Source organism: Molothrus ater, chromosome 2 (genome assembly GCF_012460135.2).
Source record: "Molothrus ater isolate BHLD 08-10-18 breed brown headed cowbird chromosome 2, BPBGC_Mater_1.1, whole genome shotgun sequence".
In the NCBI taxonomy this organism is placed as follows: domain Eukaryota; kingdom Metazoa; phylum Chordata; class Aves; order Passeriformes; family Icteridae; genus Molothrus; species Molothrus ater.
Window position 1 is genome coordinate 34,699,496 of NC_050479.2, and position 26,041 is coordinate 34,725,536.

The following is a 26,041-nucleotide window of genomic DNA, read 5'->3' on the forward strand; positions in this document are numbered from 1 at the left end:
CTAGAGTACGGAACAAAAGAAATGGTTTTTTTCACTGATATATAGATTTCACTTCACTTGATGTTAGCTTAATAGAAATAAGGCAATAAATAAAATAGTATCACGTAGTATATCTCTCTGGAAAATGACAGGCATCATCAGAGAGCAAATATTTATGGTAAATTCCTCAGATAGGTGGAATGAATCACCTGCTGGAAATGCTCATCTACTTCTACTGCATTTAGGACAGAAGCTGAGATCATTGGTTTACTTTAGATGTTTAAATTTCAAATGGCTAAAAGTCAACATTTTTATCAAGTCAATTCCATTTAAGTTGCAAACATTTCAGTGGAGAAGATTTCAACTTGCATTTCTCTGGCAATGAGTGCATGTACCTCAGCACAAAGTCTTTACATCTGTTGCTGTTTTCTTGTGCATTGCTTTGTGACATACTTTGTGTGTTACAGTTATCCTATGCCTCATGTAAATCAGGTGAAAGATAATACAATAACATAAACGTGGCTATGCAGAATTATACGTTTTTTATGTCTTTCACATATAAGTACTAGGATTTCCAGACACACATAAAAAGGGATATTTTTTCTTTGTAAAAATCTCAGGTAGCTTTAATCTATGTGAAGTTGTGAAAACATACTGAATCCTTGACCATTATGCTTCATTTTAGAAAATAAAATATTTGTGGCTGCATGTGAATTACTTAAGTCAAATGGCAACAGCATTTGAAAGAGAATGTTGTGCAGGTACAGGGATGTTCTTGGAAAGAACCCTCTTCATTTAGAAAGCCTATAAAATTTTAGGATGTTCATATAATACTAAAAAAGAATCTCTCTCACTTACAATCAATGTGTAAACAATTATTAATTAATAGTTAACAAATGCATTTAGTAACAATTCTGTTCCAAAGAGAGAAACAATGAATGTAGAAATGAAAACCCCATTGACTCCAGCCCCTGTTGTCATGGCATCAGTTACATCACAATGAGCATCTGCTCACAAACTCATGAAATCCCCTTGAAGGTTTAGGTTCTTGAGTCCCTACATATCTACTGGGTGTAATGTTCAGATTCTCACTTCTGGGATGTTTATATAACTTCTTCAGATTTTAAGGTTCAGTATTTCATGGTCAGTCCATATCTGGTTTTTTCTTACTTACTTACTAAGCCCGCACTTTCTTTCAAGGTAAAGAAATAGTATTCACTGTATTGTTGAACTGAAAGTCAAGGAGTGGGACTGATCTCAGGAAAATGGTTTGAAGGTTGTGTCTTTGGTCACCCAAAGCTTCACCTACATAGCTAATGAAGCAATGAACTCTGGAAGATGTGACACCTCATTCTAAACCAGACATAAGTTAAGATTCCTAGATTCCTCTCTTGACACGTTCATCTGGTCAGTACTGGCTGTCAGATACATGCAGATGATGTCTGCAATGTCTTTTTTTATACAGCAGTATAAATGTTATATTTTATAATGTTTTCAAAGTACTTTGCAACATTTTAGATGTTTATATGCGGTAAACTTTTTTATCCAAGCATAAAAAAAATTATAAGGGATTTCTTTGTTAACATTTTCCCCATCTATATAGTGGCAATTGATAAAAATCCTACATTTTTGAATTATATTTAATGATAGCATTTCCATTCTTTTCCAGAGAGTGTTCAATTAACTTTTTTAATTGAAAGGTCTAATAACCTTTCAATTTGCCAGTAGTCTGTTTGGATACTGCCAGAAAATTTACTGTCTTCCTATTTTTCATATCAGATGCTAACCAATACATTGATACAATATAGAGAAGCTCAATATGTGCAGTATTTGTCATCTAATCAAAGCATGGTCGTAGAATTAGGAGAGTGGGGTTCAGCTGGGACCGAGCCATGGTCCCTCTCTTCAAATACAGTCACTCAAGGCAGATGTCTAAATCTGAGTGAGTCACCTTAAGAGGCCCTTCACAGGTGATGCAGAGAAACAGATAGTACTACAGCATCATTCCTTTCCTTATAAATAAATGTATAAAATAGATTAAATGAGTCACACCTTAAAAATTCTCATTTCCTTCCCTGAATATGAGGGAGAACTGCAATAACTCACTCATCTACAGAAATGTAAAGCAAGGTGGAATAAATTGTAGCCTTAATATGTTTGCCCCCATCTGTGACATGAGCAACAGCATAAACACAATGACTGAATATTTCTGAGTCTTTATTCATTAATATTTATAAAGCACTTTAAGATCTTGGGATCAAAGCAGTAAAAAGAGGCAATCAGCACTACATGGCCAATCCACTCAAGTGTCAAAGTCCTATTTTATAGAGTATTGTATGCCTAGGTAGCCCTTCCTTAAAAATCTTATGAATTAATTGAGAAGATAGTTGGACAACAGAAGCTGGATGTTTCTGTTCTAGCACACGAGAATAGTGCAGGAGCTTTCAGGGGCATCTTGCTTCTCTTAACCTTGTCATAATACCAGAAACATTATCCTCCACGCATCCCACAGAGGCTGCAAGTTGTAGGAGTTCCCTTCAGCCACTCTGCACTGTCCTGCAAAACTCACCAGCCTAACAAAGGGGATTGTAGTACAGTAGTACAGTCCTTTCCACCTCCAGGCACATCAGTCCCCAGCTCTGCTTCACTGCCCTATATTGTGACTCCTAGGTACTGCTGCCAGCCCAGCAGTGAAGGCTGGCTCCTTTCTAACTGGAGGAAGCTGCCCAGTGATGCACCTGGACCTGAACATTCACTTCTTAAAAAAGAAACAACCAAAGCTACTCTCCCCACAGACCACCCCAAAGACCTCCATTATCAGTCACCCATTTACTAGAAGTATTTTTTAATCACTGAATACATTTGGAAAGCTAAGGGGGGTTAATGGGTGCTGATTTCCCCTTTCTGTATTTGGGAGGGCTCTAACCACCACATAATGACTGTGCAAAGTGCTGCTTGCTGATTTTTCTGAAACAATTGTACTCTTGGCACACAGATCCTTCTGATCATATTGCTGGAAAGGTAAAAGGGCTCTATAAATCCACACATCCAGTCAACATGCACAAATGTCCTTTTAGGTTTTCTTCCTTTTCAGCCTAAGCTAGTTTTGCACACACACACACACACACACACACACACACACACACACACACACACACACACACTCTCACTTTTCCTAGTACATTTTGTATAATTTAAGTTATTTTTGTGTTGTATGCTCTTTCTGGTGTTCCTGTGGATTCGTTAGGATGAATAATTTCTGTCAATAATGAACACAGGAACCCAGTACATGAATACTTGACGAGATGAATATATGCATAGGTTATACATATCAATTTGTGGTGAATGCATGAAACAAATGCATAAGAAACTGATTTAACTAGCATGAAACACAGATGAAATAGATGGCATATAAATGTAATTATATTACTTTCTGGCAAATAAGACCATGTAGATAGGAGGGTGATGGGTATGTGGATTCTGTAATGAACATCAGGGCAGTGGAGAGGCCCCTTGCACAGATAATGCATCATTTTATGTCTTTAAAAAAGCCACAGCCATACAAAAAGCCAATAAGAAAGCACTGTTAATAGGTGGAAAAATAAATATATTCTGTGGGTTAAGAAGCTAGAAGGAGTATAAAAATGAAAGCTTGTGCATGGAAAGAAAAGTAATGAGAAGTATATGAAATTACTAAGAACCTATTGACCAGGTAGAATTTGCATTATCACCTTCAGTAGATTTTGAATCTGCCCCTAACAGATTAACTGACACGCAGCATCAGCATGAAAATTGTATTTTTTTAAAATTTTTGATCACAGTAAGAATAGATATTTAAAATAGTCATATTTTGAAAATTTCCAAAAGTTTTTTAAAAAAATCACTTTATTTTAAAGTCCCTTTTTAATGACTTGACTTTTTTTTTTTTTAAGAGCTTAAACCCAGTGTTTTCTAATGCTTAGACAATTTTGAGACTAGGCAATAATATTGTATGATGAAGTTCACCATGCTGGAATGCCTCTGGGGATGTTATCCCTAGCAGTGTAAGTGCGGAGGTGCCAGACTTACAGCCGATTAGTTTTATTTCCTCCTCCCTTTTAGTGCTATAAAGTACCTCAAGTTCCCAATAAAACAATGTGCAACTCCTTATCTGCTCCAACATATATCTTTCACCCACCAACATTTTACTCACAACTCTTTTCAAGCACAACCCTAAGCCTATGTTTCACAATCAATTTTTCCTTGGTACCTTGGGTTGAGCCTTACACATCTTTTAGCATTTCCTCAAGAATTTCTTTAAGAAACTCACAGTAAGAATAAAATGTAAATAATGTTTACTTATTTTGTGATTGCCCCTCATTTTTCCTGTGGTCTTCCCAGTTTTCTGAGCTCCTGGATGCCAAGGCACAAACCAACTACCTTAAATTTGAACCTCAGTCCAGGGCTCATCACCAGCAACCTCAATCCTCTCCCAGAGGAATGACCTTCATCAAGCATGTGATGTCTCACAAAGTTGCCTATAATGGGACTGGGGTCTCCTGCAAACCGTTTTGTTATCAGAAAGGTTATGCTCCGTGTCATGCAGCATAAAAGTGAACAGTCTGAGTAGTCAAGAGTTAAAACATACCTTGGCTGTTTCAATAAAATGAAATTTAATACGGCAAGAAACACATTTCATATCTAATGTTGACATTGAAGGATCTTGTATTGCTTTTTTACCAATAGAAATGACAGTGATTCATCAGCTTTTATTCCATTTTATATTGCTCTGGTGCTCTATCAGCCAGAGAAATGTTCTAATTTTTGGCAAAGTTTATCCACTGAATTCTTTTCCTTGCTGCCTTTCAAATAAAAAATATTTCTTGTAGAAGGCACTCACATTTTTTTTGCTATATTCCTGGTCTTCCCACCTTATAGCTTCCCTGTCACTCTGGAATCCACAGCTCAATATTTCCTATAGCTTCTTTTTCAAAATGAACATATATAGGAGTGTGAATTCTTTCAGACTTCTTGACTATTTTTCATGTCTTTGCATCCTCTGTTTTATTTTTAGAGTTTCAGTATGCATCCCTAACTTTATATGCTGTGCACTTTGAATTGCCCTAGACTCAGAGGGTTTTCTGAGATCAAACAGCATCAATATTAATTACTAATAGAGTTTCCCTTTTAAAATAAACTTGGTTTTAGAATACTGAGACAGCATGCCAGCAATTAATGCATTACATCTACTTTTACACACGATCCATATATTTTGAACACGGGAACAAGAATTGCTTAGATTCAAATTCTGTATGGAAAGAGGTTCAACATCAGCAGTTGAATTGGTTTGTAGATTTGAGGTTTGGACTGAAATTACATAGAGGGTAAATTTCACCAAGGCAGCTGTCATGAAGCCTTTATTCCATAAGTTAAGGGGAGCTTTAGTCACTTCTACATGCTACATTCAGATGGTATATTAAAAAATAATATCCACAGAGAGAATAATTAAAAAGAGGTTAATATTCAAACCTAAACTAAAATAGGTTCCTTTGTGTACTCAGTTTTCTTTGGCAAATTTAACTCCTCATACTTTCACCTCTACTTGTATTTGGAAGAGTTTGGGATGTGGAAGCTTAGATGGGTTCACATTCATCAATGATCAGGACTGAAGCATATTTGTATGAAAACACACACCAAACTGTTCCTTTTGCAAACTGGGTTGCATACCCACATCTGACAGAAAAAAAGGAACAAGAATATTTAGAAGAGCGGGAAATGTGGGAAAGTTATGAACAGTCAAAGACTGTCCTCCCACCTGACACGGTCTGAGTGGCAGGCCCTGGCAGTAAGAAAGAACAACTTCTCAAGCACAGTAGTAAAAATAGCAAAGCCACAGCTGTCTACTCAGGATGGCTTAGAAGTAATGTATAAAACAATAAAATAGAATCTCACTTTTCTAAGGAGCATTCATTTCCTGAAAAATGCGGGATATTTCTGTGAGCCATAAGCCAACTCTACCAGCTAATCGCAAGATCTGAGCTATCTGGGTACACCATTTCATGGTACCAAAGTCTATTATTATGCTCTTCTATTCTGTTATTTTCTCCTCTTCACCAACATCTCCACTTCCAAACCAACACCAACACCAACACTAAGATACTCAAAATGAAATTTCTCCACTCTGTGCTTCTTCTAGTAGTCAAGCTGTAAAATCACATTCAAAGTAGAATATAATTTCATGAATACACTTTGTTCTGGAAAAAATATTGTGGAAAGATAGAAGAAAAAGACAAAAGAACAGCCTCTGAGCCAGAAGAGGTGTTACTAGAGATGCCAAAAGAGGCAATTTTAAGGCATAGTGAACAGATTGAGGCTTAGAAACACTTCAGCATTAAGTTGGAAAAACAGCACGTGTGTGAGAGGCTCTAGAAAGGCACTCAGTGTGAGACACACCAAAAAAAACCCTATTCTCTCTTTTATGTCTGAGACATCATAGAAGAAATCATAAGCTTAGTGTGGATTCTTTATGTTTTGCCAAAGGTCTGGCTGGAAATGATTCTACTGCCATAAAATCTGTTTATGGCAGTATTAAAGTAAGTATATCACCCTGAACGTGCTGTCTATTCTATCCCGAATAAAGGCAGCAGGGAGACCTGAAGCTCATGTTAAAAATGGGGTAGGGAAGAGACCTTAGCAAGAACATGGGTACAACCTCACCACTGTATCATGCAAGGACCATGGGTTGCCAAGAGGGAGTGGGTGGTTAGTTCTCTTTCAGAAACCAGCCTCAAGAGCTTTCTAGGAAAATGTGAAACAAATTTAGTGACAATGTCTGAGCTGCATGTATTTTGGTGCCATGGGAGCAGCGATAATTGTGGGGCAGTGTGTCTGCTGCTGCGTTGTTGGGTGTGCAGCTGTCAGGGTTGGTAGTAAATGAGTATCCAGTGGGCTTTGCCCATTTTCCCTTCAGTGTTCATGTGTTTTATAGGCTTGAAAGTTAAGGAGGAAATAGAAATGCTTGTAGGAGGAAGTGCTTTTAATACATCATAGTAATTTTTTACTTGTGACTTTAGTGTTAACATAATTTGTAGCTCTTTCATGTTCTCCTTTCATTCTCTCTCTCCTGATTTTTGCAGTACAAACACTGATATTTCCTGATAGAAGGAGACTTTAAACAGCCCACAAAGATTGACTGCTTTCATGCTTCCAAATTTTCTCAGGCAGTTAAGCTCAAGAGACCAGTGCAAGAGCGTGGATCAAGTAACTTATTGACACACACTCAGACAAGCACAAGGACATGAGCCAGCTGCTCTGACATGAAAGGGCAATATGATTTTACATCACAGGGCCATCACCCCACTTGACCCATGTGAAACCAACCCGGGCAAGCCAGCTTCTCTGTGCCAAGTGACTGCCCTGCCTCACATTCCTAGGCTGCTTTAGAAGTAAAAACCCAGAAATACCACACAGGCCTTTTCAAGGAACAGTCATCTTGTTAGTAAAGAGCAAAGCTATTCCTGATGGTCATCCCTTCGGTGTTTGTGCACCCTGAGTGGATTAATCTATATCAGGATATATGGGAGATATATCTATAGATATAGATTAGATATAGATGGATATAGATGGATATAGATTAGACATAGATAGATATAGATACACACATTTACATTACTCCATGAAATAAAATGATGCAAAAAAGTGAAAGTGGAACAAATCTAGGGAGGAAAATAGGAAGGGAGGGAATGAAGCCTCTGAGAAGGGAGGGAGAAAAAGGAAGGAAGGAAGGAAGGAAGGAAGGAAGGAAGGAAGGAAGGAAGGAAGGAAGGAAGGAAGGAAGGAAGGAAGGAAGGAAGGAAGGAAGGAAGGAAGGAAGGAAGGAAGGAAGGAAGGAAGGAAGGAAGGAAGGAAGGAAGGAAGGAAGGAAGGAAGGAAGGAAGGAAGGAAGGAAGGAAGGAAGGAAGGAAGGAAGGAAGGAAGGAAGGAAGGAAGGAAGGAAGGAAGGAAGGAAGGAAGGAAGGAAGGAAGGAAGGAAGGAAGGAAGGAAGGAAGGAAGGAAGGAAGGAAGGAAGGAAGGAAGGAAGGAAGGAAGGAAGGAAGGAAGGAAGGAAGGAAGGAAGGAGGAGGAGGACCTGGAGTGACTTTCACACTTCATTCAAGAAGATGTTAAAGCAGTGGTCTGAGCTGCCCTGGTCTGGCAGATCAGTATCTTGTCTCTGAATGCAGTACACAGAAGCAAAGAAGTAAAGAAAAAAGTTTTGGATGTGGTCAAGGAGAAAATTGAAGAAAGCTGAGCAAATAGTTACAGAGTAGCTAGTAAAGGCATGAGGGCTGGAATAGCAGTTAATTAGGAATAGCTATAAAAATAGTAGGGAAAAGTTCTGCTTTCTACAAGAAGGTAGCTCAGAAGCTGAAAAATTAACAAGCTGACCTCAAATTCAAGGGCCTGAGCTTACCCTCCAGGTATTTTTGACCACTAAGCATATTTCTGCTCAAGTAAGTTTTTTTGTTTGTTTCCATTCCAATGACACCACCTTTCTGTCAACTGTTAGAAGAAATCTAAATAATTTTGAACTAGAGGCTGGGTGTATTTGCCGTTTAATTTCTTTTTGGCATGAGCTACAGCTGTAGCTGGGGTAGTTACAATCAACAGGACAAAGATACAATCAACCATTTCTTTCAGCAATTTCAATACAAATGGGATTTGAGGCCAGGTACAAAGATGAGTACAGACACAAATATTCCTTGGTGCTGTCTGGAATTACCCATTTTCCCTACCCCGATCCTGCCATTATACGAGAATGTAAGAGAATGTACCCTATTCCCAACAGAATAGAATTGGTGGCCCATCCACTCTGGCCCTCTGTCTGAAGAAAGAGTGACTGGAAATTTAACACATGAGCATAGCCACTTCATGCCAGACCATTTTCTTCACACTGCACTAGTTTCTGCAATTGTTGGATTTGGGAAGTTAGAGGTATTTTTCTGTTTAGTTCTCCTGGTATCTGTTCATAGACCTTTGCCCACAAACTTTTCTTCTCCCTTTCTCAGGCTGCTGGTGCTGCTTGTCTTTGCCCTCCCTGTCAGAACAAGTTACAAGAGTTCAGATGCATTCAGTAAAAGCAGTCAGCTTTTTGCTTCATCAGCTTCAAGGGCTCAGTCAATAACAGCTTCACATCCAGCTTACACAGCATCCTCCTGATGGAGTCATGTTTATTCTTCCTGTTCAAAATGATGGGTCCCAAAACTTTGCATCCTTTTGGATACCAATGACCTAATCCCATGGATCCTTTTTATTGCTTATCTCCTGTATCACCTCCAACTCCACTAAGTCCTTCCTGAACCACAGAGCTGGAACTGCACACATTCACTTGACATATGACACATTCCAGCTTAATATAGTGGCAAAAAGTCTGTCTTGTTCTCACTGATAATGCCTTTCTGATGTTTTGGCTCAATAGTATCCAATATTATTTCCTGTTGCATATTGCACTGTCATTTGAGACAAAGATTTAGAAAGTCAGCCAGTGATGACACCAAGGTCTCTTTTTGGTAGTTGAAATTCAGTTACAGCTGGCATTTCCAGATCAGGTTTCAATGTCATACAAAACATGGTTTAGATTACAATTCCTGAGATGCATTATCCTGCATTTCTTGGTACCCCTTTTTCCAGCTCATTCAGTTTTGTGAGGTTTTCCTAGGGTTTTTACTGACAGGTGATCTGTTGTCTACCCAAGACAGACTTGCATTTTTTACTGTGCATCTGCTTTCCCCCATCCATGCTGAACACAGCCAGCACTGTCACGGGTGGTTGGTGGGCAGAACTAGAGGCAGAGCATGGGGCCATGGCTGCCACACCCTGCCAGGACCTCCAGCACATGAGACTCACCCTAACCCTGGCCTCTGTCCCCTCTCTACACTTTGGTGCCACAGGATCTCACGAATCCCCTGGGCCTTCTTCCTGTCATGGCTGCCTTCAGGGAGCTCTTTGTCATATTCTTTGCTTTCTTTTTAGATATTCTTGTTTTTTTATTTACTTTCAGCTTGCTGTGTGTATGGGTTTTACTGTTCCTCTTTTCTAGGCCAGATTTCCTTTTGTTTCATTTTTTTTCATGATTTTCCATGTGATAGCCTGCACAACTTTCCAGTTAAGGCTTGAAGGGATTTTCTGGACTGCTTTGTTTTCTTTCTGAATTGTAGTATACTTTTTACCTGGCTTCTAGCACTTAATTTTTCAACAGCCTCCAGGCTGCTCCTAGGCTTCTTTTGTTTTGGAAAGCTGCTTTTATGAGTTTTTTTTCTTTTTTATTTGTTCATTTTTGACCAGTTACAGCACTGTTTACACAATTTCTCTTCTTGAAATTCAGTACTGTAGTCACTATTCTGTCCTGTACATCACTCCACATTAAATCCAAAAGACCATCCTTGTGATTTCTGAGGTTTCTTGTTACAGGAAGCAGCCATCTACTGTCTCCAGAAAATTTATCTCCTGGTTTGTTTTTCATTATTTATGTGTAAAAGCACATGTAATTTTTATTCTCTTGCTTAATATTGCTCAAGGAAATCAAATGGTGGTCTAATTTACATTTCTTTTTTTAATGCAGTTGTAATTTTTTTTTTTCTCTCTTGGTCTTTTCAGAGAGTCACTGCACCTTACACACATCCAATTTGTGTGTTGCATTATTCCACGTGTTCTTCCATATCCATGCATTTTCTCCTGTTTCTAGTTTAGAACACATCATAGGTGAGTGCTAAGTTACAGTGACACCTTGTGAAGACTTGTCCCTTTGTGCACAAAGGCCAGGTACTGTGCCATCACAAGAAGCTATCTGAGTGTCTAATAGTTGATTCTCCATTGTCACCAGCTGCTTCTTTCTCAATCCTCTACCACACACACACTCCTCCTCCTCCAGCAAGAGCAGGGCAAGATTACACTAAGCAAAACAACAAGAACCCTCCCTTGGGATCCAGTCCTGAGCATCCCAGCAGACCCACGTTTGCTTGCCATGCAGGGTCAACATCACAGGAATGCAAACCAAAAGCTTCCCACCATTTCTGGTTATTTGGGAGCCAATTTTTTTTTTTTTTCCTTCCTTGTACTTTTCCTGAACAAGACTGCCCTGCAGTTGTCCCCATTGCCACTGGCAGCAACATAACATTTCTCCAAAGCCAAAGGCACTAATGGACTGCATATATCACTGCCACCTGGTGAGCTTGGCCAGGTAAATAGTAATCTTGTGGCACAAATCATTGTAGATATTGGTCATTGATCTCAGTCAGAAAATTTCAATTCAAATACAAAGAGATGGAAGAGTAGGAGAAGGAAGATTTTCCACCAAGATGGTGCATTGTCCCATCTTTCCTATGGAGTTTAAATTAACCTGCATGTTGACAACAGGCATTACTTGCTTATCAACTGGTAGGTGTGCCCTAGTGCATTCTTGTTTCTCATCATGTTTTTGTGTCTGGGAGCAGCTCAAGCACAAGGGACTCAAGAATCATTGTCAGGAGAGAGATAAGAAGTAGATGGTGCTTTTGTTTTTCCAGGGGGAAGGGGAACAAGGAGTGCAAGATTTTGCATCTGTGACCATGTCTAATGACGAGTGCCTGTAAGAAGTATTTCCTCAGTGAATCCACACTATTTTCACCAGCTCTCTGCCAAGATGATTCCAGTGACTTTAGGATATTTTTATTAATAAAAATTCTCATTCTAGAGCAGATTCAGTTATTTATTCTCTTTCTTGAAGAGAGCAGATGCATAGAAAATGACATCCAAAGCTTATTAACAATTTAGAGTAGGAGTATTTCAGCTCTTTCTTGACTTTCCTGACTATTTCTATCTGCAGAATTCAGAGAGCAGCTCAGAATTTCCACCCACTCTTTACATAAAATAAGCAATTCATTACAACCAGTTTAATTTCTGAGTTTGATGCAATAAGCCCCTTACCTGAGAGACTCTTATGTCCCTCTGTATTCTTTTTTTCTCCTTTGCACCATCCTCTCTATTCTCAATATGTTAGACATAAAGTTCTAATTCAGTAGTTCTTGAAATAGATAGGAGCATGCCAGAAATTTTTTATCCATCACTTAACATAATTCTGTTAAATTTTATACAAGGATGTCCTTGTTCTCTGTAACCACATGATGAGTGAGAAATTAAAGCATGAGGTTTTCCAAACAGCATTTACTGCAATTTCTGCAAATTCACATGCCTTTGCCAGATGCAATGTCTGTGGCTTTTTCTGAAATGTGCATGCAACAGAAAAGCATACTCTACATGGAAGAAAAATCCCACAGTTTTAGATAAAAAAAATATCCCCACTGTAAACATTAGGAAATGACAAATACTCTTAGGACATATTTATGTATCCAAAACAATATCAATTATTAAAGCAAAAGGGGAAAAAACAAAATTTAACTAAAAATAATGCAGAGTGTTTAATAGATTTGTTTAATAGTCATAAACAAATAACCCATGAATACTTTAAAACAGTTAGTGTCGAGGAAGCAGACACCCAGAAGATTTTATTAAATATTCAAACATTTATGGAGTGTGCTCTAGAGGTTAGAGCAGAGGCCTGACAGTCAACAGAGCTGCCTTAAATCCCTGCTCTGCTGCACATCTTTCCTGGAGTAAGCAAACCACCACGCACACGGCTGCTCTTGTGCTGTAGTGGGGATGGAATTGTGCTGGCCAAGCTTTGTGCCAGCTGTGCTGAGGAGCGGGTGCCAGTCTCAGGCTGAGGAGAGGGTAACTACTGGTTTTGCCACAGGAGTCTGAGTGGTGACAAAATACTCCATGGCAATGTGTGTCTGGGACACTTCCATGTCATCCTGACCCTGTCAGGGCATAGGCCTTGGCCACTTTTATCCCACTAAGGCAACAAGCAGGAGTATAACCATCCTAGAATATATGGCAGGTCTCAAATAACTCCAGTCATGAGCTGCTGCTGTTGCATAAATGAGATCCCAGTGCCAAGGAGACCAAAACACGTTGGGAAAGGGGAGAGGAAATCCATTGGCAGCAGGAGTTTAGAATACCTGATTGGCGCTCACTGTAAATGGAAAAAGGTCCAAGAAAGCTGCATGAGACAGCTTCCACCTTTTCTCCTGCTTGTTGGGATGAGGAAAGCATGAACAAACAGCCCACGTTGTGCCACTGGTAGCTTTACAAGTGGGGAACTGGAGTAATGATTCTGTTGTACTATGTGGAGACAATACCCAGTGATGATTTTCCTGCATCTTCCTTTGCAATCTGAATATATACTTCAGGTAACCTTAAAACTGGTGAAGAAATCATTTTTATGCTACGATTATAAATGAATTTTGTGTGGGATGTGAGGTAATTGATAGGGTGAGGGCCCATAAACATCCAGAGACTCCACAAGGATCCTTGTGGAGAAGATCTGAGTCCCCAGTTTCCAGCTCTCCCTGGGTGCATAATCACTAAATCTTGAACCAACTACCCTCATAGACTTACGAATATTAGAGAAAAGGGACAGGTGGACTATCATATCTTGCTCAGAATTTTGGTTTCTCTCAGCAATGCATGGTTTTCCCAAGATGTTACATAGGAGAGTGTCAGTACCATGCATGACCGGCACAAATTCCAAAGGGTAAAACGTGCCCTGAGGATACTGGGGGTTGCACCCATCCTTGCTCAGGTGTTGGTGCCCTGAGAGATGTGCTTGAGGTCAGAAAGAGGGCTGCTGACAAGAGTGGTTCCAAATAAAATGTCCTCTTCTCTTAGTTCATTTGACTTCCAGTTGGTCTTCAAAGAAAAGAAGTGAAGCAGAAAAGATGGCAGAAGAAATGATGTGAACATTGAGGAAAATTCCCTCAGAGCTTTCTAAAAGTCATTTACTGCCCTCACAGATTAAAACCTAATTTTCCTTCTTGCAGGTAAATATGATTGAGGTGATTGGTCCTAACAAATTGTAAATCTAGGGAACAATGCCCAGCCTTTCATTTGTTACCAGGTATTGGAGGACCCCTAGTAGGGTGCTGTCTGAGCAGGTGGGCAGTCCCTGAACAGGTACAGCTGTAAACTGGGTCTGATGGTGATTCTATGAAGGAATTTCTAATGAAACAGACTGATTTATTTTCTTGTGACATCTTTAAGCCAAAGCATACCAACACTCAACACTGCGAGCTCTCAAAAAACTAAAGTGGCATTGAAGAATAATTGGTTCAGATGTGGGACCAGCACCAGCAGGTGAGTCTAAGAAGTGAATTGAGGGCTGGGGGGGGGTGGCCTTGCAAAGTCACAATGGCACAGCAGCAGAAACCCTGGTGAGCAGAAGTGACAGCAGGTTTGCTGCTTGCCATGGGCTCACTTGTGACATGGGTGAAACTGTGAAATGCAAGTGCTTTTGCATCTAGGCAAGGAATGGAGGGGGTAAGATTTTGTGGCTGCTCCACAGCCAACCACTTATCTGCATTAGGAGAGTGCCCATTATGCCCCTTGTGAGTTGCACAATCAGCCATAATTTATGGTAAAAAAGGAAGTCAGTTCCACAGCTCATCCTCTGCCCCCATGGCCCTGCCTTTTTCTCTCTAAGTCTTCCCCCAGAGAGGAGGTTTTAGCAAGTTTCTTTTGTTTCTTTAGAAAACATCTTAAGGCAATATGCAAGGCATGCATTTTTATTTTCAGAAAAAGGTAAAAGAGAAGACAAATATCCTTGTTTTCTTGTAATCCAGATTCTAAGTAGATTTAATGGCCCTGTTAGTGCTGGGCAAAATTAAGACCTTATGAAACATGTTACAAAGTACCTTTGTAGATCTCATTTTCAATAAAAAAAGGGTTTAGGTCATGTGGAACAATCTGCAACTTATTAGCACTTTGCCTTCAATAGGTCACCTTTCATGGTATAATACTCTGTTTTCATTAACGACTGAATCCAAAAAGGCTATATTTTTAGAACTCAAGCAAAATATATTACTGATATTGTAAGCACAAAGATAAAGAAACACAAAACACTTAACTACAAAACTCGTTTCTTACACAAATCTGTCAGATTCAATGCTTTTCTCTAATGCAGTGATCATTACAAGAACAGCTTGTACTCTTTAAACTTGAAATGTTAGGTGTAATATTTGTTGTCCAGCCAGGAAAGAAAGGGGGGAAAAAAAAGCAATAAACAAAAATAAACAGAAATTGCAGCCTTTGACATGTTCAATCTGGTCTACATCTCACAATCAAGCACACCTGAGAAGAAAAAATATGAGGTAATGTAAAACAGTCTACTTAGATTTTAATAGATAAAACTAAGCTAGATACCAGTTATATCAGGTTTTTTATTTGTTTGTGACTCCATTTTGTTTCAGGTTTGCTCAAGGAATATTTTTATTATTAATAAAAAGCTCCCTTCATATTTTGTGACAGCAGTTATTCTGAAACATAAAAACCTGACACCATGCTCACATTTCTTCAAGACTAGTCCACCATGTGGACTTCTTATTATTTTTCACTGGTCATATTCTTTTGAGGGCTTGTACTGGTCAAGCCTCTTTTAGGACACACTTTATATGGTGAAGTAATATTCTTCTCCATAGAAGGGAAGGAGGAGGAGGAAGGGTAAGTAATCCCCTCCTGTTTCATCCTTTGCAAAAGTGAGATAACGCCTCTAACCCTTCTATTGTGCAAAAGTATGCTTGTCCTTTAGGAGTAATACATTACTTATTTTGACCAAACAATCCTCCCAGCTGATGAGTCACATGCAAGCAGCTGCATTTGCATGAGACACATTGATGGACACTGTTTCACTGTGTCACTTCACTGTGGACTAAAAGAAGTACCAGTCAGAAGTACCAGCAGGTGACATCAATAGTATCTGTCAGAAGAGAGAAAAGTTGAAATTCTCTACAGCTCTGCTTCCTAAGTGCAGCCTGAAAGCAGAAATCAGTATTTCCTTCAGTCCTCTGTACCATAAAGAGTAGCAAGGAATTTCAAACACCAGAAATTTTTCCTTATTTCAGTGATGTTCAGGGCGATTTTATTTTTTTTTTATTTTATTTTATTCTGGAATAAGATCCTGGAAACTGATCCTGGACACTGTCTCTTCCCTGTTAGTGCACTAACCATAAAAGACACCCCCACACATTTTACTTCACAAAACAACAAATATGGGGAGATATCCTCAGTTTTTTACATCTCATGAGGGGAGCACAGACACTGAAGGATAATATACCTAAACCATGTTGAGGGAGATTTCAGCAACAGTCTTCAACAATGCCCAGTTCTGAGTTGGCTGAAGAAGCTGACAACATGCTGGTCCTCCTTCAGACCACCAGCAGTTTTGATCTGAGCACTGTTCCTCTCATCACCCTCAGAGTCCCCTCTGCACCTGCTCCTCTGTGAGTCTGTCTTTTTGAATGGGGTTGTGAAGTACACATGACTTCAGATTTGGCTAATCTTGATGTCATGTGCAAAGCCAGCGGTTCTTGACCTACTGGAGACACAACTCTGTCCTCATCCTGGGAGTGTGTTTGCCATTCTCATGCTAGTGTCTCTCTCATATTGCTCATTCTTTGGTCAAACAGACTGTGAATAAAACACACACACACCAAAGTTTAATATATGAACTACAGTCAAAAATAGGAAATCTAAGGGTCAGTAGTCCCTAAGTGACACAGTCACTCAGGAATCAGTTTTAGAGCTCAGAACTGGAATACATCCTGCACTCCATGTTTTCCCTTCCTCTTCCTTCTTCATCTGCTGAGCAATGGATTTTTGCTGCTTGTTTTGTTTAAATAATCATTTTTACATGCCCTATCAAATGAGTTATGAAAGTTCTGATTGAATAGAGCTATCAAATTTCCCTTGCTAACCAAGCATGAACTCTTAGAAGAGGGAGGTAACTGGTTGATTTGGAGTGATCTACCATTCATAATTTTATCACATTTTTCATTTACCTCAGTGGCTTACTTGTTCTTCTGTTCAAAATACATTAACAGTACCACTCCATAAAGGATCAGCATTGATTAATGTTTCCCTTTCATGGTTTGTGGTTTGATTTGGTTGGGGGGCACTGTTGGGTTTTTTGTCTGTTTGGTTTTTCAATGAAGCAGGAATCGAAGAATTCAAATGTTAAATCCACTGTCTGAAACAGCAGTACATATGAATACAGTAGAATAGGTAATATTCATACCTAAATTGCATGCAGAATGTACAAATTTGAGCACTCTATTAATGTCTAAGTGAAAAACAGGTAAGATGATTTATATGAGCGATTTCTTTGTGCAGAAGCAGAATTTTAATTCTGTTTCCATTCTCATTAGATTGGAAATTATTTCTCATAATACTGTGGATTTTAACTGGTGTGTACATCCTTGCAAGTGATAATCACACACGTTTGGGAAATTGCTCCCATAAATGTTTTTCCATTTGAGAATCTTATGTTTTAAGTATCATGTTCAGCACATATTGGAAAGAAGGTTGCAGTTAATATATGGAAACATCATTTGTATTTAATCATGCAGTTGGGAGTAGTTATAGTAACTAAGTAGATGCAGACAGTTTAAAATGCACAGATTGTTACTGCAACCTAGCTTGCCACGGGCACTTTTTCCCTTTGATAGCTCAAGTGCCGAATAAATAAAGTACAATCAATGCTCAGAACTGGTCGAAAAAGCTGCTCCATGTAGGTTGTGCTGTCAGCCCCGTTAATAAGGCCGCACGCTTAGCTGTGATAGTGTGAAAACAAAGGGCATATGGGAGCTTTATTGTTGCCTTTTGCACGTTGTCTCTGGCATCCAGAGGGCACAGCAGCAATTTCACTAGGCTTAGCTGGGCTCCTCTTTGTGCCTGGGTGTTTTTTACAACAGATGGAAGCTGGGCCAGGACATTTGCCATGTCTCCAAGCATCTGTGTGATGCCAGCTGCATGCATGGGGTCAAAGGTGTGACGGGGTGGCTCTTGTACTGGGTCTCACCTGGCAATTTCTGTCCAGCACCTTTCTGTTCACACAGTGTTTAATCCAGTGTTTGACAAATATTGGAAAATAAACAAGTGCTTTGCCACTAATCATTCAGGGACTGAGCTTAAAGAAAAAATTAAATTAAACTATTTTTTTAAATGTTACCAATCTACAGACACAGATACGACAGTGGTCAAAATACAAATATATAGATCTCTTTTTCTTATTAAACTTACATAAAAACTGTCAGAATAAGGATGTTTGGTTGTTAAACCTTAATAAGCTTTCTCAGTGTAAATTATAAAAAATATATGCTATTATATGTATATATTGTGTAAATGTTCTGATATGTGTGCAGATACATGCACCTGCAAGAAAGCCCTGCAAAGCAGGAAGCAAATGATTCTGTGTTTGTATGAATACAGTATAATTTGTTGTAAGGCACTTATATACTGCAAAAATGGCCATTAGAGAAAAGCTGAAGCTAGAGAAATCTATCTATGCCTAATCTGTACAGTACCATGCCTAGTTTTTAAAGACTCACTTATGCAAGCTTCCTATAAAGCACTGAAACACATCTATGCCCTTATACTATGGCAGAATTGTTGATACAAAATTTGCTGCCTCCTACATTATTGTTACACATGATGTTTGTTTTTCCTTCCCTCCTTTTCCAAGGTATAAATGAACTGCTTATGTGGAGTTCAGTAACATAACTGTACAAAATTAGTGACAAAGAGAAATGTCAGAGTTGATATTCCTGACACAGCCTTTTTAACTCTTGTTATGTCTTAGGTTTGCATATCAGAGATGGAATAATGCAGCAGTCCAAGATCCCAGGGGGCTCTCTCTACCATTGTCTTTTAGGTTTTTAGCCTGTGGCCTTGATTGAAAGGAGAGCTTCAATTGGGACTAGTCATTCATTATTATTAAAAATGGGCATCCTGGCATGCCTTTGTGAGGGGAAAAAAATGGGAAAAAAAAAGGAGAAGAGTTTAAAATATTTGCTCTCTGTTCCTATATAAAAACTTCTTAGATGGAGTTTGGCAATTGATGTTGAAGTAGAGTTAGACAGCCTTTGAAACACTTACCTAGTTCACGAACATTATGGAGGATCTAGTTCACTGCAGTTTAGATTTATAGACAGCATTTTGCTTTTCTGTGATCAAAATGCCTGTACAGTTTCAAGGGCTTATCATCAGAGTTGAATCCACACAGAGCCTAACCTAAGAACAGCGAAGAAAAGCATACATTTGAAGGGCTTTGATGCTCCATCACATAGCCATTCGGTGGCTATAATGGAAGAGGAGTACATGACAGACTTTGGTCGTGCCTGTCATTCATAAATCTCAGTAACATGTACCAAGTGTTCCAGATTTTACAGGGAAATTGTGCCAGTACCTCATTCGGCTGCAGAATGAACTCTCACTGCTTTAATAATGTACAATATTTTTCTTTATTCATATTACTGAATGTATATATATATATATATATATAATATACGCTAAAATTAGATTATTTTCTTTTCAAGAAGATCTCTTTAATATATTTACATAATTTGGAAGATGGTGTAATGGATCATAACAAGTAGGAATATTGATATGTTTTATACCTCTGGTTAAAGAATAAATATGTGCAGGCACTTATAGTTGAATTGGAAGCAGGAAAATGACAGATTTAGTATTATATGCAGGTTAATATTTTTCTTACTTCTTCAGTCTGAGTAAAGTCCTTTTTAAAGAAGTTTGGAAAAGGATTAGGATTTGTAACATAGATGTGGTTGAGACAGTAAGTAGATTTGCCAGAAGCTAGGTGCTTTTGCCACTGGCTTCAGCAGAACTAAAATTTTGGTCCATGGTCTAATTCTGTAGTCTTTCATCAAGAAAAATGCATGAGTATCAAACATGTCAGAAGTGTTCCTGCACAGGTCATCATCGAGGCTGTGAACACACAGTAAATAAAAGAGAGAAAAGGGAAAACTTTATTTTTTAGGGAACATAGTCATTCAGATGAGTGACCATAGCCAAATGCTGCTCTGTTTGACTTTCTCAACATCTTCAGATGCATTTCTGATAATACAGCTTTCTCTTTTACAGCATATGATCCTTTCTTAATCCAAAAGCACATATTACTTCTGTATTGTTCTATCTGTTTCTCTGTCTGAGATGAACATTGCCAATTGCATTGCCTGTTCCTTGATCCTCATTTCTGTGCGTGGTTTTATACATTGCTGCATGGCTTCATTCTGGTGAATATGTGCTGTTATACTTTTATTTTTAATCCTTAAGAAGAATATTTTATTTTTATTAAGAATACATACTTCAGCCCTGCATATTTCCCTCCTTTTTTACTCCCAATAATTCAGTCTACTATTCTTATCAAAACAATTATCAGGCATGCATTTACTTCTATTCCTTTGATAAAAAATGAGCAGTTAAATTATTTTAGCAGAGGAAAAATCTTGTTATGTAAAGGCCTTTTCAATTGTTTAATTAAGTGATTCTTTCTGAAACGCAAAACAAAATCTCCAGATGCTCATTAGTTATAAGAGTTACCAGGGATGTGCAAGTCATGTCCCACATTCCCTGAGAACTCAGAGATTCATCTCTATTAAAGAAGTCCCATAGCCTTTTCTTGGTATCAGAAATCCTTCTGCATCCAAATATGTGTATTACATCTCTGTGGAAAGTGCATGAGGTGAGAGGGTACTCAAAACCTTCAGACAGCAAGAGTCAGGAGAGGGTGCATCCTTCCCTCACGCTCTTCCCTCATTCTCTCCTGTCCCTCCCTGGGTGTCAGTGCCCAGCTGCAGCCCTCCTCACCAACATTTCTCTGCAAGGCCATTCAAGGACTGCCTCTCTCATTTGCTGTGACATTTTTAGCAGGCCTTCTAGTCTTATCCTTGGAAGATGTTTCCTACATCTGCTCTCTGGAGGCAGCTCACAAAAAACTTGAAAAACAAAACAAAACAAAAAAAAAAAAGGCAGCCTATATATTTGTGTGGTAGCACGAACAGAAGTGGTCGTGGGAGCCAGGGTTTCACTGTTCATCAACACAGATCTGAGACTGAACCTTCGTTTTCCATCCATACTGGCTAGAAGGTTTCAGTCTGGTTGACATATTCACCTAACCCACATCCATCTGAGTAATCTTTCAGGTCCTGCCAGTGCAGATGACAACTAAACTTGCTTAGCCCCCGCTTTAACTGAGATATGAAGCAGTGCTAATTGCCTGCTCATTGCCAGACTGAGCAATATGTTTTCCAGATTCCCTAAAAAGAGAGTGACTTGTTGGCTCAAAACTTCTTGTCTTCCTTCATCACTTCTAGTATTTATTATTATCTTATTCTCCAGTAATACCTTGGTTCTAAATTAGTTCAGTGACTCAGTAATTGGCAATGATTCTGTGACATTGCCACTGAAATGGTATGGTGGCTGATTTCTTCATTACTTTTACATAACTCACAATTCACACAAGTCAGGTGAGGATTTTTTCCTCTTGAAGACTAAGCTCTAGGTTCCAGCCTCTACTGAAGCCTGTCAAGTTTCCCCTTTGACCTGAGTGGACTACTGGCCTTCGATTCAAAACAGATTGCCACATAGGTTTTTATAAGATCTTTGAGATTTACAGTCAGAAATCTGTTTTAAAAGGTGTTTTCAATCAAATTGTATTGAGTAATCTGCCTATCTATTCTTTTATAGATAATATTTTAAATTTTGTAAAATTTCTCCATTCCACTTTTGCTATAGCTGTGCTAACTCCATGGAACAGAGCAATCAACATCCTCCATGATGGAGTTCTTGCATGCCTCACACAGTAGTCATTTCCAAATGGCTTAGGAGTTTTTGGAAAGCAAAACATACATCCAAATAGTACCATTTTTAATTGTCTTTGATCTCCCACACCATATGGGAGTTTATAGGATCCTACTGTTGATCTACAGGAAAAACATCGCTGGATTGACCTCTTCACTATTTTTTGACTATTACTAGATGTAATGTGAGAAAATCAAAGTACTGTGATGCAATAAAGTCACAGATGAGTGGAGTTGCATCTCTCCCTAACAGGGAAACTTAAAAGAGTTGAGGAAGTTTCCTTGTAAATCCATGTAAGGTATATCATGCAGGAAAGCAAAATGAGGAGGAAGGAGGTATTCCCACCAGAAAGGACTTTACAGTATAAAGCCAAAGTGTAAATAAAAAAGTTGCTCAATAACAAAAGAAAAGAAAAAAAGAAATGGGAAATAACATGGATCAATTTGCTAGAGGGTATAGAGATTGAGAGTAGATCATATAATCAGACAACATCTTAAGCTTATGATTCAGTGCAAGCATGTAAGTAAGGCACTTTTCCCTCCCTCCCCCTCTCCAAGAATAAAAATACATTCTGGGTATTTTTTCTGTAAAATATTGTCAGACAAATCATTAAAATAATGGTTTTTTAAAAAAAGAAAATCCAGCACTGAATGGGGAGTGCTGAGACAACACGGGATCCAATAGGATCAGCACTCCACAAAACCAGAAAATGATATAGAGGTTTTTGTCCTTTATCTAAGCATAATTTCCTTGTTTCATAGCTTCCCATGGCTCATGTGCCTTCCAGAAATGCCACATATGATGCTGTTACTAATCTGTGATTTACTGCTGCTGAAAGCAATGAAATGATGCCCAAAAAAGTAAATTAGTGAGTGAACCACTTCTGCAATACCAAGCACTAATGGTTGTTAGCCCCATAAAGGAAATACCTAGCTTGAAATAAACTTAATACAAAAGAGACTTCCAGTTTGTCAATAGGTCTGGGACTCCAGCAGGTCCACCCCTGATGCCTGTGGGTTGTCTCTTAGAAGTTGCCATTCCCTCTCAAACTGTGTTTTGGTGTTTTGTTACTGCTGTCCACAGAAGGAAAGAGAGCAAAAATAGTCCAGAGTAGGCACTGCTGGTGACCTTGACACTTAAAGGGAGGCATAATAAACTGGAAAGATGTGCAACGAAAAGCAATGAAAGGGAAAGATTTTTCGTGAATAATGTAATTAGGCTGTGTAATTCTCTGCCATAGCTATTATTTGCAATTGTTTTTAAAAAGTGACTACATGTACATATTCTTAACAAGAAAAATTGATTATCATAATTTGTAACAACAGTTTGGAATGAGAACCTTGAAGATCCTGGTACTGGCCTTTGGCAGAGATAGAGAGAACCTCATTATCTATCCATTCATGTGATTTCTGACAAACCTAATTACTCCTTAGGTCAACTGTCATAATTTCAGTGTGCTCTAAAACTCTGGGAATAACCAAACAAATAAAAGCCTCATGACTGTCAATGCCAGAAGGAGGCTAAACAGATGGGAGTTGTTTATCTCAGAACACCTATTACCCCTTTGAAAAGAAAAAATATTATAGGGTGAGACTGATTTGCCTTTGATGCTTCGTCCTGTTCTAAGAAAAGTTGGTTAAAATAGTTAATAAGTAGACACACAACATGGATCACATGAAATATTTCAATACATTTAGGATGTTTTCCCTATCAGGGGCAGGTGGACAAGAAGTTACTTTGTTATTTCATATTTTTGAGGTTTTATAGAGTATTTTTGCTTCTTGCTTTTGCTGAAAGTTTGCAAAGGGAAAAATGTTGCTTCCCTATGAAGCTGGCTTTATCATTTTGCCAGATGAAAGTATTACAGTGGTTGAGTGTGTACAGAAGGTCCAATCAGTGGCGAATGCTGCTTTATCATATTTTTTTTTAAATAAGATTGTTGCTCAGTTCCTTTGGAAATCATACAGAGGATTATCTGGATTTAAAATCAATATCAATAAATCTGGGGCAATTTGCTTGGAACATCTAATTACTTTTCCCCTCCCACTAGATTTTCAGGCCAGCTTGTTACCTCAGGGCTTCAAATACCTTGGGATCCATCTTTCCCTCAGAATTGTTCTCAATTAGCTTTGCATGCTTGCTTCAAGATCTTGGAATATGCAGTCCTAGGCGGTAAAATCTTGTATTAATTTATGGGGAGAACCATTCTAATAATATATTTCTTCTATGTATTTTTTTTCACAATATGCAAGAGTGGCTTTCAAAACATTACAGGAAGGAGCTGTGAAAGTTAAATTACAATTTTCTCTGGGAGGGAGGAAAGAAACACAACTAAAAACCAGCAACTTTCTCTGAATTACTTTGTAGCCTACCATATCTAAAGCTAGTATTGGAATTCATCTAAACATCTATTCTGCAAATACTCTGTTTAAAATACTTTGGCTCTGTTGTAATGGAAATCAAACAATTGGGAGAGCTTCATCTGATCATTTAGTCTTGGTTTCTTCTACTGGCATTCATCTTCTCTTAATCTGGGGTAACCAACAGTAGAAGTCACCACAAGGACTGTAGAAGGACAGTAGAAAGTCACCACAAGGACTGCAGCAACCTGTCTGCTTTCCCTTCTATCACATAATGATGAGTTCTGTGAGAAATCAGAATAGTTCCCCATGGGACACGTGGGGAAGCCTCACCATGATTAAAGTTCTCTTTGTATCAGTTACAGCACCAGGAAAACCACAGGGATATCCTTTGTCATCAAGGAAAGGGACTAGATACTACATATTCAAATAATTTCTAGATCTGGAAAAAAATCCACAAGTAAAGGAGTGATGGAGATCTAAAAAGTTCTGAAAGGAAAGCCTCTTTGGAGCAGTTCACTGTCTCCTCCAATACTGGAACTAAACTTCTGAGAATTTCAAAAGGAAAATATGAGTAATTTCTCATCTTGCACTTTCTTGACAGAGATAGTATGGAAATTAGCATGAAAACATACACATGTTCCAAACAGCTGCTGAAGAAAAAAAGTTTTGTGCAAGACTTTTCAGTACAAAAATACCAGCTCTTGCTCAGGAACATCTCAAACTTCAGTCAGCTGTTTTCTGTAAATGTGTACTGGGGAGGAAGCATCATTACACATGTTCTGATTTTCATCATCTTCCCCAGATAGCTGATATCATTCACTGACAAAGACAGGATAGATAACTAGATGATCTGACCTATTCCAGACATTCTTATATATTTTATGTAAAATATTGTAACTGACCGTGAACTGAAATATGTTCCTTGAAATATGCTCTCGTTTGCTTTTAAACACAAGGGTTTGAATGAGTCCCATCACTATAAGCAAGGAACTCCAGGATGTTCAATTAGGGATCTGTGAACCTAAGGGAGAGACTAGTGAATGATTCCACCAGGATTTCCACACATGTTTTGTAGCATGGAGGTTGGGGGTAGGCAGGAGAAAAGGAGAAAAGTCAGAGTTTAAGGCTGGAAAGAATCAGCCAAGCGTATAAACTGCTTCACAGATAAACTGTGTTAAATACAGTTATTCACAAATCAAAAATATGCTTTTTAGGAAGATGGTGTCCTATTGATAATTTCTTGAGTTAATCACAATTACTGTTCCAAAAACATGCCATAATATTCGTGCCTTCAAATACCAGCTAGAGGTTGTTGAAAGACCTGAATTTGTAAGAGTGTTGAGTCTGACAGAAGTTGCTATTTTTCCTACAGATGCTCTTATAATTTGTAGTTAATCTATCTCTCAGTCTTATTTTTCTAAAAACTCTACTTCTTTGTCTTTGCTTCTTCAGGAGGACACTTAATGTGTCTTTAAACATTTCTGTGACTCTTATGTGTGTTTCAAATTTCTACCGTTCTTTCCAAACTGTGGTTTGCAAAATGGGTAGATGACCCCAATTACAGCTTCACTCCACTTGTAAAATAGCCTCCCTACCTTCCCTACCTCAGTCGTCCCTTTAGTGTGGGATGAGAATATCCTCTGGTATTACAGTACTGAATGGACAGCTTGTCTTCTGCTGTTTGCTCGTTCTGATGTCTAGGTCACGAAACTGATTCCAGTTCATTTTACAACAATGGACCAAAGACAGATATACAATTCAAATAGAGGTTTGATTCTATGTGATATTTGGAGGGTGTTATTAGCTTGATAATGATGTCTTCCTTATTGCTATGTTAAAGTCAGCCCTCCGGACCAGTTGGTACAGCTCACTGACAGTCAGTAGTTTATAAACACCATTTCCAAAACTACTCAGAAAGTAAATGCCACCACCACCAGTAAATAAAACACCATGGTCCTGATATGTTCACGAGCTAGTTACAGAAAAGTTG